Here is a 16,963-nt window from a genome sequence, read left to right on the forward strand (position 1 = left end):
AGATGCACCCTTTAGGAACAGTATTTTCATTTCTCCACCTAATTTCCATCGCTCGCAACTGTCTTACGCCATCTTGGAACCAGCGCCTGTATACCCGCACGGTAAAAGTAGTAGCTTATATAGTGTCTGTTCTTTCAGCTATATCCTAAAGAACAGGCACAACATGTATAATTAAGGCGAGGATGGCCAATGATCAGTCCAGAGAAGATGCAGTAAACTCTCGAAGTCTCATGGGAATCGGCGAAATGCCGCAACTAGTGAGGTAAATGAGCAGGGACACTTCATTAGCAGCGTCAGGATAGGTTGAGAATTGGCGTCTGATGGGGAGGGTGCTAGCGTAGTACGCGTGGGTGCGATGACGACTGTGTCCAGATGGCGCAGTGGTCAGTGCATCTTCATAGAAAGCATGAGAGAGGCTTCAAATCCCTGTCTACCGCAAATATTCAACTTTTCCCATTGATTTAAATCAATAACCGCTGGCAGCTAATGCCATTAACTCCTTTGTGTCTTGAAAAATTAATATCACTTTATTGTGATATGTTTCGTTTATTCAGCATTACATTCTCGAAAAATTTTCTTCATTGTTTCATCTGAATCTTGCCATCCTGTTTATAAACTAATCAAAACCTGCTACGGTTATTTTTGTCTGATATGTGAACAGGGGCTGAACAGCTAATTTCTTTCCTAGGTGGTAAACAATTGCGGTCTGTCATAAACAAATAAAATATTGCACTACGTTGATAAAAGTAATAGTTTTGTATAAGAATCACCATAAATATTAATATACAGGGTGAGTCACCTAACGTTATCGCTGGGTATATTTCGTAAACCACATAAAGTACTGACGAACCCATTCCACAACCGAACGTGAGGAGAGGGGCTAGTGTAATTGGTTAATACAAACCATACAAAAATGCACGAAAGTATGTTTTTCAACACAAACCTACGTTTTTTTTAATGGAACCACATTAATTTTGTTAGCACATCTGAACATATAAAGAAATACGTAATCAGTGCCGTTTGTTGCATTGTAAAACGTTATTTACATCCGAAGATATTGTAAACTAAAGTTGACGCTTGAAACCTCCGACGTTCAGTTGCGTGTTGTAACAAACACGGGCCACGGTCGGCGAGCAGCATCTGCAGGGACATGTTTACGATGACGACCGTGTTTACGAGTGTGGCTGTAGTGCATTGTTGTGGTTTGGTCTACCTGTCGCAGGGTCCGCATGTAGCGCTTGCTGCTATTGTTATTCTGCATTCGTCTCCGCACGCAGACCAACTGTAGTACACCGTGTTACCAGATGTCTGTGATAGTGTAGTGTTATAGGAACTGTGACCATGGTGTATTCGAACTCTGAAAAGGCGGAGATGCTACTCATCTATGGCGAGTGTCGACGAAATGCAGCTGAAGCCTGCAGGGTGTATGCTGAACGGTACCCAGACATAGAGCATCCAACGTGCCGCACATTGCAAAACATCTACCGCCAACTGTATGCAACAGGTATGGTCGAAGCACGCAAACGGGTTCGTAACAGGCACGTCACAGGAGAAGCGGGTGCAGTTGAAGTGTTAGCTGCTGTTGCCATGAACCCACACATGAGTACAAGGGACATTGCGAGGGCCGGTGGACTGAGTCAAAGTAGTGTCATGCGCATACTGCATCGTCGCCGCTTTCACCCGTTTCATGTGTCGCTACATCAGCAATTACATGGTGATGACTTTAATCATCAAGTGCAATTCTGTCAATGGGTATTAACAGAGAATGCGTTGCAGTTCTACCTGTTTACCTATGAAGCGGGTTTCACAAACCACGGGGCAGTGAATCTACGGAACATGCATTACTGGTCCGTGGACAATCCTCGCTGGCACAGACAGGTAGAGCGACAGCGACCGTGGACTGTAAATGTATGGTGCGGAATCATTGGCGACCACCTCATTGGTCCTCACTTCATTGCAGGGGCCCAAACAGCTGTAACATACATCGCGTTTCTACAGAATGATCTGCCAACGTTGCTCGAAAATGTCCCACTGGAAACGCGTCGACGTATGTGGTGTCACCATGATGGTGCACCTGCACATTCCGCAATTAACACTAGGCTGACCCTTGACGGGATGTTCGACGGGCGTTTCATAGGACGTGGAGGACGCATAAATTGGCCAGCCTGTTCTCCTGATCTTACACCTCTGGACTTATTTCTGTGAGGTTCGTTAAAGGAGAATGTGTAACGTGATGTGCCTACAACATCAGAGGATATGAAACAACGTATTGTGGCAGCCTGCGGCGACATTACACCAGATGTACTGCGGCGTGTATGACATTCATTACGCCAGAGATTGCAATTGTGTGGAACAAATGATGGCCACCACATTGAACATCTATTGGCCTGACATGTCGGCACACACTCTATTCCACTCCGTAATTGAAAACGGAAACCACGTGTGTACGTGTCCTTCACCCCTCATGGTAATGTACATGTGCGTCAGTGAAAAATACCAATAAGAAGGTGTTAGCATGTGGACGTAATGTGCTGTTCCAGTCTCTTCTGTACCTAAGGTCCATCACCGCTACCTTTGGATCCCTACGTAATTCGGTGCTCTCCGATACACACGATCGAACAGCGGAGGAGTGGTACTCAAGCGTCAAATTTAGGTTACAATACCTCCGGATGTAATTAACATTTTACAATGCAACAAACGGCACAGATTACGTATTTGTTTATATGTTCAGATGTGCTAACAAAACTAACGGGGTTCCATTTAAAAAAAACGTAGGTTTGTGTTAAAAACATGCTTCGGTGCATTTTTGTATGGATTGTCTTAACCAATTACTCTAGCTCCTCTCCTCATGTTCGGTCTGTGGAATCGATTCGTCAGTATTTGATGTGGTTTACGAAATATATTCACCGGTAATGTTAGGTGACTCACCCTGTATATCCGTACATACCGGCACTGTTTGAGAACTCATTGTCAGTGATTTCAAACACAGTAGGAGCTTGTGAAGTTGTAGGATTTAATTCCAGCGTTCACGAAACTGTGAAATTTTAATTTTTAAGCAAAGCCATGGCTTAGTGTTGTTACTAGTTCGTAGTTTACTGCGTATCCCTTTCGCTCACGCCTTGCTCGTCGAACATCACGTGATCGAACAAACTCGATGCTGTGTCGAACACTGCGGCGAATCGGAAAATCTCAAATCTGTAATATCGTCAAAAATTAGTTCTGTAAAACAATTCCTGGCAGTCTGACATTTCTTGTAGTAAATTCAGCGGCCAGTTTTAGGAAACATAACGGGTCAAATGGCTCCAAGCACCATGGGACTCAACATTTGAGGTCATCATTCCCCTAAGCTTAGAACTAATTAAACCTAACTAACCGAAGAACATCACACACATCCACGCCCGAGGCAGGATTCGGACCTGCGACCACAGCAGCAGCGTGGTTCCGAACTGAAGAGTCTAGAACCGCTAGGCTACAGCGGCCGGCGACGAAACATAACGTTATAAATTATTACTGCGGTTTCTAATGCATTTAGCACACAAAAGTAGAACATGTGCGTGCTTACTGGTAAGTGAGATTTATAGTATTCTAAAGAAAAGTAATAGAAACTAGTGACCGCTTAGATTTCTGCGCCCACAGTATGAGCTGCCGAGCAGTGACAACATTGCGGAGAAGGTAAATAGTTTTAGTGTGTTGTAATTTCAACAGTTGCATCTACGAGTAATAATGCCTAAGGGACATCATATCTAATACAATAATATTCATTAAATAACAGACCTCATGTCCGACGTGACTCAGACAAGTATTATTCGAGATGACCAGGGTTTTATAAGTATACGGTAGGAAGATGGCGGCACCTCATGATGTTATGGATGCCACTGAGGAAGAATTAAGATTTTTAGACCGTTTAAATGGTGATCGAAACCGTGCTGGAATGATTATGGAAAGGTGTAACCCTTTTGAAGATTATGGTGACTGGATGTTTGCAGAGAGATTTCATCTGTCGAAAGAAGCTATGCGTTAGTCGTTAAACAAAATTAATGACAGATTACAATTTCTACATCTACATCTACATCTACATGATTACTCGGCAATTCACATTTAAATGCTTGGCAGTGGGTTCATTGAACCACAATCATACTATCTCTCTACCATTCCACTCCCGAACAGCCCGCGGGAATAACGAGCAACTAAACCTTTCAGTTCGAGTTCTGATTTCTCTTATTTTATTTTGATGATCATTCCTACCTATGTAGATTGGGCTCAACAAAATATTTTTCCATTCGGAAGAGGAAGTTGGTGCCTGAAATTTCGTAAATAGATCTCGCCGCGACGAAAAACTTCTTTGCTTTAATGACTTCCATCCCAATTCGCGCATCATATCTGCCACACTCTCTCCCCTCTTAGGTGATAATACAAAACGAGCTGCCTCTTTTGCACCCTTTCGATTTCCTCCGTCAATCCCACACCGCGCAGCAATTTCTAACAGAGGACGAACGAATGTAGTGTAAGCTGTCTCTTTAGTTGACTTGTTGCATCTTCTAAGTGTCTTGCCAATGAAACGCAACTTTTGGCTCGCCTTCCCCACAATATTATCTATGTCGTCTTTCCAACTGAAGTTGTTCGTAATGTTAACACCCAGGTACTTAGTTGAATTGACAGCCTTGAGAATTGTACTATTTATCGGGTAATCGAATTCCAACGGATTTCTTTAGGAACTCATGTGGATCACCTCACACTGTTCGTTATTTAGCGTCAACTGCCACCTGCCACACCATACAGAAATCTTTTATAAATCGCTTTGCAACTGATACTGGTCCCCGGATGACCTTACTAGACGGTAGGCCTCGGTGGTCTCGCGGTTCTAGGCGCGCAGTCAGGAACCGTGCAACTGCTACGGTCGTAGGTTCGAATCCTGCCTCGGGCATGAATGTGTGTGATGTCCTTAGGTTAGTTAGGTTTAAGTAGTTCTAAGTTCTAGGGGACTGATGACCACGGCAGTTGAGTCCCATAGTGCTCAGAGCCATTTGAACCATCTACTAGACGGTAAATTACAGCATCATCTGCGAACAACCTAAGAGAACTGCTCAGATTGTCACCCAGGTCATTTATATAGATCAGGAACACCAGAGGTCCCGGGACGCTTTCCTGGGGAGAACCTGATATCACTTCAATTTTACTCCATGATTTGCCGTCTATTACTACGAACTGCGACCTTCCTGACCGGAAACTACAAATCCAATCGCACAACTGAGACGATACGCCATAGACCCGCAGCATGATTAGAATTCGCTTGTGAGGAACCGTGTCAAAAGCTTTCCGGAAATCTAGAAATGCGGAATCAACTTGAGATCCCCTGTCGATAGCGGCCATTACTTTGTGCGTTGCACAATAACGATGTTTTCTGAAACCATGCTGATTAAGTATCAATAGATCGTTCCCTTCGAGGTGATTCATAATGTGTGAATACAATATATGCTCCAAAACCCTACTGCAAACCGACGTCCATGATATTGGTCTGTAGTTAGATGGGTTACTCCTACTACCCTTCTTAAACACTGGTGCGACCTGCGCAATTTTCCAATCTGTTGGTACAGATCTATCGGTGAGCAAGTGGTTGTAAATGATTGCTAAGTAGGGAGCTATTGTATCAGCGTAATCGGAAAGGAACCTAATCGATATACAATCTGGACCTGAATACTTGCCCGTATCAAGCGATTTGAGTTGCTTCGCAGCCCATGACGTATCTACTTCTAAGAAACTCGTGCTAGCAGCTGTTCATGTTTCAAATTCTGGAATATTCCATTCGTCTTCCCTGGTGAAGGAATTTCGGAAAACTGCTTTCAATATCTCCGTTTTAGCGGCACAGTCGTCGGTAACAGTACCATTGGCACTGTGCAGCGAAGGTATTGACTGCGTCTTGCCGCTTGTGTACTTTACATACGAACAGAATTTCTTCGAATTTTCTACCAAATTTAGAGACAATGTTTCGTTGTGGAACCTATTAAAGGCATCTCGCATTGAAGTCTGTGGCAAATTTCGCGCGTCTGTAAATTTTAGCCAATCTTCGTGATTTCGCGTTCTTATGAACTTCGCATGCTTTTTCCGTTGCATCTGCAACAGCGTTCGGACCTGTTTTCTGTACCATGGGGGATTAGTTCCATCTCTTACCAATTTATGAGGTATGAATCTCTCAATTGCTGTTGGTACTATATCTTTGAATTTGAGCCACATCTCGTCTACATTTGATCAGGATACTCCTATTTCACAGATGAACAGATTTGAACGATGCAAAGACATTTGAGTACTTTAAATTACCAGAATAATAATCGCTGCTAAATCTCTGATAAGGAGAATTTATACATACAGGGAACACGGAAAACCACTTCGCGGGTCTGTGCTGCAGATAATTGTAACAAACACCTGTCGACACCTGACGCAAACAGCCGAATGTACCGGTTTTCTCCTCTACCCCCACTCAGGCAGCGTTGCATGGCAGTGGGGGGTGTACAGTGATGCTGAGCGCTGTGGCAGCGATGACAGGGCACAGCCTGCTGGCTCAGAAATTGGCCACCTCCGAAATACAGGAAATGACAACAATTCATCAAGGAGAATTTTCATTGAAGCATCCTCACTCGTGTTGAGTGTAACATAATGAATGACCTCAAGTCATGGAAGGTTCAGAAGAGATCTCCAAAACATCATAGTACCACTCCTGGCCTGGACTACACCCTCCATTCTCTGCTGGCCGAGTGCACCAGCCTCGGTCAACAAGCAAGGTAACCAGGGTACCGTAATCACAGTTAAAGGTAAACCGCGCGTAAAATGTCTTTCCGATGCCCCCAATGTTAATCGCCAGTGAGCAAACTGTCGTTAAGCAACGGTGCATTTGGCTGTGCTTAGCTCCGTGTATTGCAATGGAAGGCGCCCTGGGGACGCAAAGATGAGAGATATATGAAGTTGTACTCAACTGCAAATATGCATACTTTTTATAGACCTCGCTGGTAACTCATTTCATTGTCACGCGAAGTCATTTTCCTGAACAGGCAGGAGTGTGTTTACACGTAACTACTAGACCATTCGTTTACCTTTGGCGAAATGCGAAACGGAAGTATGTGAGCGTTATGAAATACTGTCACTTAAACAGAAGATTTATCTATTGCTGCATGAAGTCTGATTCATTTATATTTTACTGCTTTAATACATGCTCCTCATTTGTCTCCATACGTGGAATGGCTCATGTAGGAGCGTGATTGTATTCCAAGTGCGTTCTTTTGGATTTTTGTCTTATGTAAATGTCATATTCTTCGACGTCTGCCTAGGTTCTTTACGAATGCATTATAGGTAGAAATTTTGAGTGCCCCTACGAAATTCCACGACTATTCCGCAGTGTCATTTTGAAACTTCCCCGTAGAAAAATTATGAATAATTGTGCTGGTAAACCTCTTACGTTATTTGATTTACAAACAGCTCAGCAAAACCGAACGTACTCAGATATTTCTCTCTTTACTTGTTCTGATCATCAGTAAACTGACACAAAATTTTTTTAGCCAAATGCAATCTGACTTTCGTTAATCCCCACAGAAGAATGGCCGTGATTAACAATAACCTATACCTTTCATGAATCACTTCCCTCACAAAAATCTTCGTTACTCGAACTGCTGAAATACAGCGAGGGTCAATACTGCCAGCTAAATGAAAGATTCTAACTACTGAAGGCGCTAACTTCTGACAGGCACAGCTAGCAAATGAAAGATTTTGATAGAGAACAAGCAATGTATTTACCTTAATAATGTGCAAAATTCATTATATATAAGTTCATGACATCCAGTGTTACAAATTTACTTTTCCTGATGGACACACGTTCAGATCGTCCGCTCTCAAAACTCTGGCATCTCTCCCCACATCCACCACCGCTGGCGGCTCACCTCCAACTGTCCAACGCTACGAGCTGTTCACATCCAACTGCCCAACACTACAATAGCGAATATTCCAACAATGCCGACTATCCACAGACTGCACAGAGCACAGTCAGTGATTTTCATACAGAGCGCTACGTGGCGTTACCAACACAAAAACCTAAACAGCCTACTTACAACTTGCATTGACAAAAAGGGCATTCCTGGCCAAAACAAGTCCACTGGTTTCAAACATAAGTCTTAATTTTGGGATTAAATTTCTGAGAATGTACGTCTGGAGCACAGCACTGTGTGCTAGTGAAACGAAACACATGAGAATCGATTTGAGATGTGGTGGCACGGTCGAATGTTGAAAATTAAGTTGGTTGGTAAGTTAAGGAATGAAGAGGTTCTGTGTAGAATCGGAGATAGAAATCACTGACAAGGAGAAGGGACACTATGATATGACGTCTGTTAAGACATCATGGAATAACATAGATGGTCTTAGAGGGAGCTGCAGAGGGTAATAACTGTAGAGTAGTACATCCAGCAAATAGTCGAGGACGTAGGTTACAAGTGCTATTTTGAGATGAAGAGGCTGGCACAGGAGAGAAATTACGCTCCAAGAAAAAGAATATGGTGCAAATGGCTCTGAGCACTATGGGACTCAACTTCTGAGGTCATAAGTCCCCTAGAACTTAGAAATACGTAAACCTAACTAACCTAAGGACATCACGCACATCCATGCCCGAGACAGGATTCGAACCTGCGACCGTAGCAGTCACGCGGTTCCGGACTGAAGTGCCTAGAACCGCAAGGCCACCGCGGCCGGCGCTCCAAGAAAACTGCGATAGTCATAACACCAGAAAAGAAAATGAACGGCTTATAAATGATGCAATAAGCTTGTAAAACCCCATAATTTTTAGAGCACATAGTAGAAAATGTAGAGATAGGATCCGACATATATACTGTCGAAGCCCCTCGGCCTTCTAAATTCTCATCCGTCATTCTCAAAATCAAGTAACCCCTTGTTTTTCAGGAGCGAAGATGAATAAATGCTCATTGTTCGTAACGTATGCATTTTACAGTCTATGTTCACTGGAAATATTTGCTTGATGAGGTGCACACCTTCTCTGGTTTGATGCTGGCCGCTTCGCAGTCTTCTGCTGTGCTAACTTCTTCGTCTCCAAGTAGCACTTGCAACCTACGTCCTCAATTATTTGATAGATGTATTCCAATGCCTATCTTTCTTTACTGTTTTTACTCTCTGCAGCTACCTCTAGTACCTTGGAAGCTATTTCCTGATGCCTCAACAGATATCCTACTAACATATTACTTCTTGTTGTCAGTGTAATCGGTACGTTGTTTTCCTCGCCTCTTTCTCACAGTATCTCCTCACTTATTATCTTACCAACTCTCCTAATTTTCACCATTCTTCTGTAGCACCACGTGTCAAAGGCCACATTTTCTATTCCGATTTTCCCGCAGTCCATGTTTCAATGCCGTACTGTGCTGTGATGCTAACGTCGTTCTCAGAAATTCCTTCCTCAAATTAAGGTCTGTGTTTAATCATACTCAACTTCTCTCGCTCAGGAATGCCCCTTTTGCTGAATGCTAGTCTGCTTATTGTGGCCTCTTTGCTCCGTCCGTCATGGGTTACTTTGCTGCCTAGGTTGCAGTATTCCTTAACTTCAGCTACGTCCTGATCACCATTTCTGATGTTAAGTTTCTCGCAGTTCTCACTCCTGTTACTACTCATTACTTTCTTTCTTCGATTTAGTCTCAATCTATATTTTGTCCACCTACCTTCAAAATATGGAAAGCAAAGACCTTGCTTTAGGAGAGACGCGTTTCACAGTAGTAAAAATGAACAAGTGCTCACATATCGTAGAGTATGCAGTTTAGAGTCCATGTTTGCCGGACATTTTTGTATTGTTTTGAGACATTCTACCACATGCCATAGAACACTTTATCATAACACCCTGCATATGAAGTATCTGGAAACAAACTTGATACAAATATTATTTACTACCTAAAAAGAAAACTGGGATAACGCTAGGCATGAACTTCTGTTTTGAGCTGGGGATGGAAGAGGGAAGATAGTGACAAGAGAAACAATCGGAAATTACTAATGCTAGTGTCAAATCCGAAGATCGTATGGTCTTTGAGTAACTGGGGACAGTACAGATAATGTGTAACATCTACTGCAAGCGTAGGAGATAGGATGCAGTGACGTAAGAATAAGTAAACAGGGAAAGCCGCTTGATCATACTGTATATACCCACGTACATACATGAAATCCGACGCCCAGAGGCGGACACACAGTAATCACGAACACCGGAAATTAACTTGCCCAAATATCGCAATGTCAGGACGATAGCTTTCCGAAAAACACCAGAGATTACTTGAAAATAATTACTGGTGATATCTTTTCGAATACGGTAGATTGTTTCTGACTCACTTCAGGAAAACTAAGATTCCTTCTTCCATGAAGTCCACTGCATTTCAACAAGACTGCTTCCCTCACATTCGGAGAATGTGAGAATAGGAGCGGGAGAATAAAAACGGGATACCGTGCTGTTAACAGCGCCGAGACGAGTAACAGTACAAGTTGGAAAAAGGATGCCATCTCCTCTGAAGAGAGGTCTCGTCCTCTCCAGGCATTAGGATTCGCCCCTCTCACTGCACTGGCTGTCTGAAATAGTCTACGAGTTCCGAGAAATGGAGGTGCAACCGACTGAAGAACACGAGTCCGTCAAGCTAACGAGTGCGGAGCACACCCTCGACTGAGGATCCGCGACCAGTGGACTGCACGAGCGCTTAAGGCGACCCCTGAACTTTCAGCTTGCTCTCTCAAAAGCGTGTAACCTTTCTCTGTAAGGCAGCCAGCTCACAATCGCCTAGCAGAATGTTACATACTATGAGAAATCGCCAAAAGCACTTGGGAAAAGTACATTACAATCTGATTCGCCGAAATTCAGCAGACAAAATAGTTTTTCTGTTTTTCACTAACAGCAAACGATAAAATCCTAGTCTATAACGAAGTATCAGCTAGCTCGTATCTCAGTTACCGCTGCCGTTGCTGCTATCGTGATGGTCGTCTCTGGTCCGATAAGTGGTTTGATTCGGCTCTTCATGTTAATCCATTCTGTGGAAGACTCTTCATTCCTGCGTTACTACTGGAGCATAAATCCATTTGAATCTTCTTATTGTAGTCAAGCCTTTGCCTTCCTGAAATTGAAAACTTCTTGAGGTCACAGAATGTGACTTTAGTGCAGTGATCTTTAGAGATATTATAACATAAATTTCTTTTTTCACCTAGTTCGATTCAGTACCTTACGTGTTGTTTGATCTTCCTACACAATCTTCAGCATTCCTATATAGTGCCAGATTTCTGTCCTCTTCTTGCTTGAATTTCCTATCGTCCACGTTTCACTTCCATACAAGGCTACACTCCAAATACACACCTATATGAAAGACTACCTAAATTTAAATTTCTACTGAATGTCAACAAATACATTTTTTCCAGAAATGTTTTTTCCTGCTGTTGCCAGTCTGCATTTTATGTTGATGTTGTTGTGGTCTTCAGTCCTGAGACTGGTTTGATGCAGCTCCCCATGCTACCCTATCATGTGGAATCTTCTTCATCTCCCAGTACTTACTGCAACCCACATCCTTCTGAATCTGCTTAGTATATTCACCTCTTGGTCTCCCTCTACGATTTTTACCCTCCACGCTGCCCTCCAATACTAAATTTGTGATCCCTTGATGCCTCAGAACATGTCCTACTAACCGGTCCCTTCTTTTTGACACTTTGTGCCACACACTCCTCTTTTCCCCAATTCTATACAATACTTCATCATTAGTTATGTGATCTACCCATCTAATCTTTAGCATTCTTCTGTAGCACTACATTTCGAAAGCTTCTATTATCTTCTTGTTCAGACTATTTATCGTCCATGTTTCACTTCCAGACATTGCTACACTCCATACAAATACTTTCAGAAACTACTTCCTGACACTTCCGCCAATACTTGATGTTAACAAATTTCTCTTCTTCAGAAACGCTTTCCTTGCTATTGCCAGTCTACATTTTAAATCCTCTCTACTTCGACCATCATCACTTATTTTTCTCCCCAAATAGCAAAAATCCTTCACTACTTTGTCTCATTTCCTAATCTAATTCCCTCACCATCACCCGACTTAATTCGACTACATTCCATTATTCTCGTTTTGCTTTTGTTCATGTTCATCTTATACCCTCCCTTCAAGACACTGTCCATTCCGTTCAACTGCTCTTCCAATTCCTTTGCTGTCTCTGATAGAATTACAATGTAATCGGCGAACCTCAAAGTTTTTATTTCTTCTCCATGGAATTTAATACTTACTCCGAATTTTTCTTTTGTTTCCTTTACTGCTTGCTCAATTGAATAACGTCGGGGATAGGCTACAACCCGGTCTCACTCCCTTCCCAACCACGGCTTCCCTTTCATGCCCTTCGGCTCTTTTAACTGCCATCTGGTTTCTGTACAACTTGTAAATAGCCTTTCGCTCCCTGTATTTAACCCCTGCCATCTTTACAATTTGAAAGAGAGTACTCCAGTCAATATTGTCAAAAGCATTCTCTAAGTCTACAAATGCTAGAAACGTAGGTCTGCCTTTCCTTAATCTTTCTTCTAAGGTAAGTCATAAGGTCAGTATTGCCTCACGTGTTCCAATATTTCTACAGAATCCAAACTGATCTTCCCCGGGGTCGGCATCTACTAGTTTTTCCATTCGTCTGTAAAGAATTCCCTTTAGTATTTTGCCGCTGTGACTTATTAACCTGAGAGTTCGTTAACTTTCACATATGTCAATACCTGCATCCTTTGGGATTGGAATTATTGTATTCTTCTTGAAGTCTGATGGAATTTCGCCTGTCTCACACATCTTGCTCACCAGATGGTAGAGTTTTGTCAGGACTAGCTCTCCCAAGGCCATCAGTAGTTCCAATGGAATGTTGTCTACTCCTGGGGCCTTGTTTAGACTCAGGTCTTTCAGTACTCTTTCAAACTCTTCACGCAGTATCATATCTCCCATTTCATCTTCATCTACATTCTCTTCCATTTCCATAATATTGTCCTCAAGTACATCGCCATTGTATAGACCCTCTAAATACTCTTTCCACCTTTCTGATTTCCCTTCTTTGCTTATAACTGGGTTTCCATCTGAGCTCTTGATATTCATACAAATGGTTCTCTTTTCTCCAAAGGTCTCTTTAATTTTCCTGTAGGCAGTATCTATCCTACCCCTAGTGAGATAAGCTTCTACATCCTTACATTTGTCCTCTAGCCATCCCTGTTTAGCCATTTTGCACTTCCTGTCGATCTCATTTTTGAGACGTCTGTATTCCTTCTTGCCTGCTTCATTTACTGCATTTTTACATTTTCGCCTTTCGTCACTTAAGCTCAATATTTCTCCCGTTACCAATGAGTTCTACTAGCCCTTGTCTTTTTACTTACTTGATCCTGTGCTTCATCCCTCAAAGCTACCCATTCTTCTTCTACTGTACTTCTCTCCCCCATTCCTGTCAATTGTTCCCTTATGCTCTCCCTGAAACTCTGTACAACGTCTCGTTCTTTCAGTTTATCCAGGTCCCATCAACTTAAATTCCCACCTTTTTGCAGTTTCTTCAGTCGTAATCTACAGTTCATAACCAATAAATTGTGATCAGAGTCCACTTCTGCCCCTGGAAATGTATTACAATTTAAAACCTGGTTCCTAAATCTCTGCATTTTATATCTATTTTATATCTTTCTTATTTCTGCCGGCGTGGATTGTGTTGCTGCCGAAATACCAGGACTCGTCCAATCTAATTCCCTCAGCATTTCCTGATTTACTTCAACTACATTCCATAACCTGGTTTTACTGTCATCGGTGTCCAGCTCATAAACTCTTTTCAAGACACTATCCTTTCCCTTCGACTTTCTTTAGAAACCTCTGGCAGAATTTTAGTATCATCGGCAACCGTCAGTTTTGTATATCTTCTCCACGAATTTTAATCCCATTTCCCGATTTGTTATTTGTTTCCTTTACAGCCTGCTCATAGTACATATCCTCACGAAATTATGGAGCTTTTCAGGGCATCTAATATTTTCGATGCTTGAGCCAGGCACACTCTCTCCACTGGCTGATGTAATCTCACTTTTTTTTTCGCAGTCCCTAGAATGTGTAATCTCCCCCTTCGTTTCTTCTTCCACATATTGTCCACATTAAACAATGTCCAGTCCAAGTAATCACTAAGCAAAGTGTTCTATGAAGATTTGAGAGGAGCGAAGATTACAACAAACTTTGAAGTTTACTTGGCTTCTCCTGCTGAGATGGCTGCAGAGCTTCTTGTCTTGCGGTCTGATTCTTGAAGCAGAACATCTAACATCAGGTACTCACGTCTGATTTGCACTAAATAAATAGGAAGATTGTTGGTGCACAATTTTTTACGTAATATGTTTTGCACTGATTTTCTCATATTTTAGTATACCATACAGTATTTTGATTTTTCAAATTAACACAGCTGAAGTTATATTGGTCGCACCTGTCATACAAGAATACGTCCGATCACATCAGAGGCACGCGTACGACTTTCACACTCTGCGGAAATAACAATATTCCAAAGAGTTTACTATTTTTCTTAACAAATGAATTAGATTATGAATTATGATTATGCTTATGAATTTCGATTATTATTTCATAAATGAATCCAGAAATAAAGATAGTAAACAGTACATGATTGCCTAATTAATAATATAAATTTTAAGTGTGCAAATAATTCGTATGTTCAGATGTTTCTAACATTAGTTTTAACTGTACATTCAGTAGTAGTACTTATCGATTATAACATCAGAAGTAAAATATTTTCCAAAGTGTTTCCCATCCCGCTAGCTGAGTGGTTAGCGCGACAGAATGTGAATCCTAATGGTCCGTGTTCGATTCCCGGCTTTGTCGGAGATGTTCTCCGTTCAGGGACTGGGTGTTGTGTTCTCCTAATCATCATCATTTCATCCCCATCGACGCGCAAGTCGCCGAAGTGGCGTCAAATCGAAAGACTTGTACCCAGCGAATGGTGTACGCGACGGGAGGCCCTATTCACACGACACTTACATTTTAGCTTGAAATATAATATACCGTGTAGATATTTGTGTGATAGTCTCCAGAAAAGCAACTGAGATAATATTAAACTGACCAAAATTCGAAAAGTAGTGCTGGTATTAACACCTACGGTTGAGGAAAAGTAATGGTAGATGAGGATGTCGTGTTACAAGTGATATATAACCACGACATTAAGGAAAAAGTAAGGAAATGTCAAATCACAGTATGCAAAGAAACACACAAGTGAATGTAAAAAGTTTTGTGCTGCTACTTACATACACTCCTGGGAATTGAAATAAGAACACCGTGAATTCCTTGTCATAGGAAGGGGAAACTTTATTGACACATTCCTGGGGTCAGATACATCACATGATCACACTGACAGAACCACAGGCACATAGACACAGGCAACAGAGCATGCACAATGTCGGCAGTAGTACAGTGTATATCCACCTTTCGCAGCAATGCAGGTTGCTATTCTCCCATGGAGACGATCGTAGAGATGCTGGATGTAGTCCTGTGGAACGGCTTGCCATGCCATTTCCACCTGGCGCCTCAGTTGGACCAGCGTTCGTGCTGGATGTGCAGACCGCGTGAGACGACGCTTCATCCAGTCCAAAACATGCTCAATGGGGGACAGATCCGGAGATCTTGCTGGCCAGGGTAGTTGACTTACACCTTCTAGAGGACGTTGGGTGGCACGGGATACATGCGGACGTGCATTGTCCTGTTGGAACAGCAAGTTCCCTTGCCGGTCTAGGAATGGTAGAACGATGGGTTCGATGACGGTTTGGATGTACCGTGCACTATTCAGTGTCCCCTCGACGATCACCAGAGAGGTACGGCCAGTGTAGGAGATCGCTCCCCACACCATGATGCCGGGTGTTGGCCCTGTGTGCCTCGGTCATATGCAGTCCTGATTGTGGCGCTCACCTGCACGGCGCCAAACACGCATACGACCATCATTGGCACCAAGGCAGAAGCGATTCTCATCGCTGAAGACGACACGTCTCCATTCGTCCCTCCATTCACGCCAGTTGCGACACCACTGGAGGCGGGCTGCACGATGTTGGGGCGTGAGCGGAAGACGGCCTAACGGTGTGCGGGACCGTAGCCCAGCTTCATGGAGACGGTTGCGAATGGTCCTCGCCGATACCCCAGGAGCAACAGTGTCCCTAATTTGCTGGGAAGAGGCGGTGCGGTCCCCTACGGCACTGCGTAGGATCCTATGGTCTTGGCGTGCATCCGTGCGTCGCTGCGGTCCGGTCCCAGGTCGACGGGCACGTGCACCTTCCGCCGACCACTGGCGACAACGTCGATGTACTGTGGAGACCTCACGCCCCACGTGTTGAGCGATTCGGCGGTACGTCCACCCGGCCTCCCGCATTCCTACTATACGCCCTCGCTCAAAGTCCGTCAACTGCACATACAGTTCACGTCCACGCTGTCACGGCATGCTACCAGTGTTAAAGACTGCGATGGAGCTCCGTATGCCACGGCAAACTGGGTAACACTGACGGCGTCGGTGCACAAATGCTGCGCAGCTAGCGCCATTCGACGGCCAACACCGCGGTTCCTGGTGTGTCCGCTGTGCCGTGCGTGTGATCATTGCTTGTACAGCCCTCTCGCAGTGTCCGGAGCAAGTATGGTGGGTCTGACACACCGGTGTCAATGTGTTCTTTTTTCCATTTCCAGGGGTGTATCTTGTTATCCCTATTGAATAAGTACTGCCGCTGTTCTTCTGTTAACATTCTATGTATCTTTTTGTTCCTTGTTGTTCCATCGGCCTCTGAACCGCCTTGAACCTGAAGCAAATGTAATAAGTCCCTGCAGAATCGCTCCACGTGGGGCCCCAAAATGTAGCAAACAAAGGATAGCTGCAGTTAAACCAGAGGTAAACGCGAGCAGTTCTTGTTTGTCACCATTAGTTTGAGTCTTCCTGT

This window comes from Schistocerca gregaria, chromosome 7, assembly GCF_023897955.1.
Source record: "Schistocerca gregaria isolate iqSchGreg1 chromosome 7, iqSchGreg1.2, whole genome shotgun sequence".
In the NCBI taxonomy this organism is placed as follows: domain Eukaryota; kingdom Metazoa; phylum Arthropoda; class Insecta; order Orthoptera; family Acrididae; genus Schistocerca; species Schistocerca gregaria.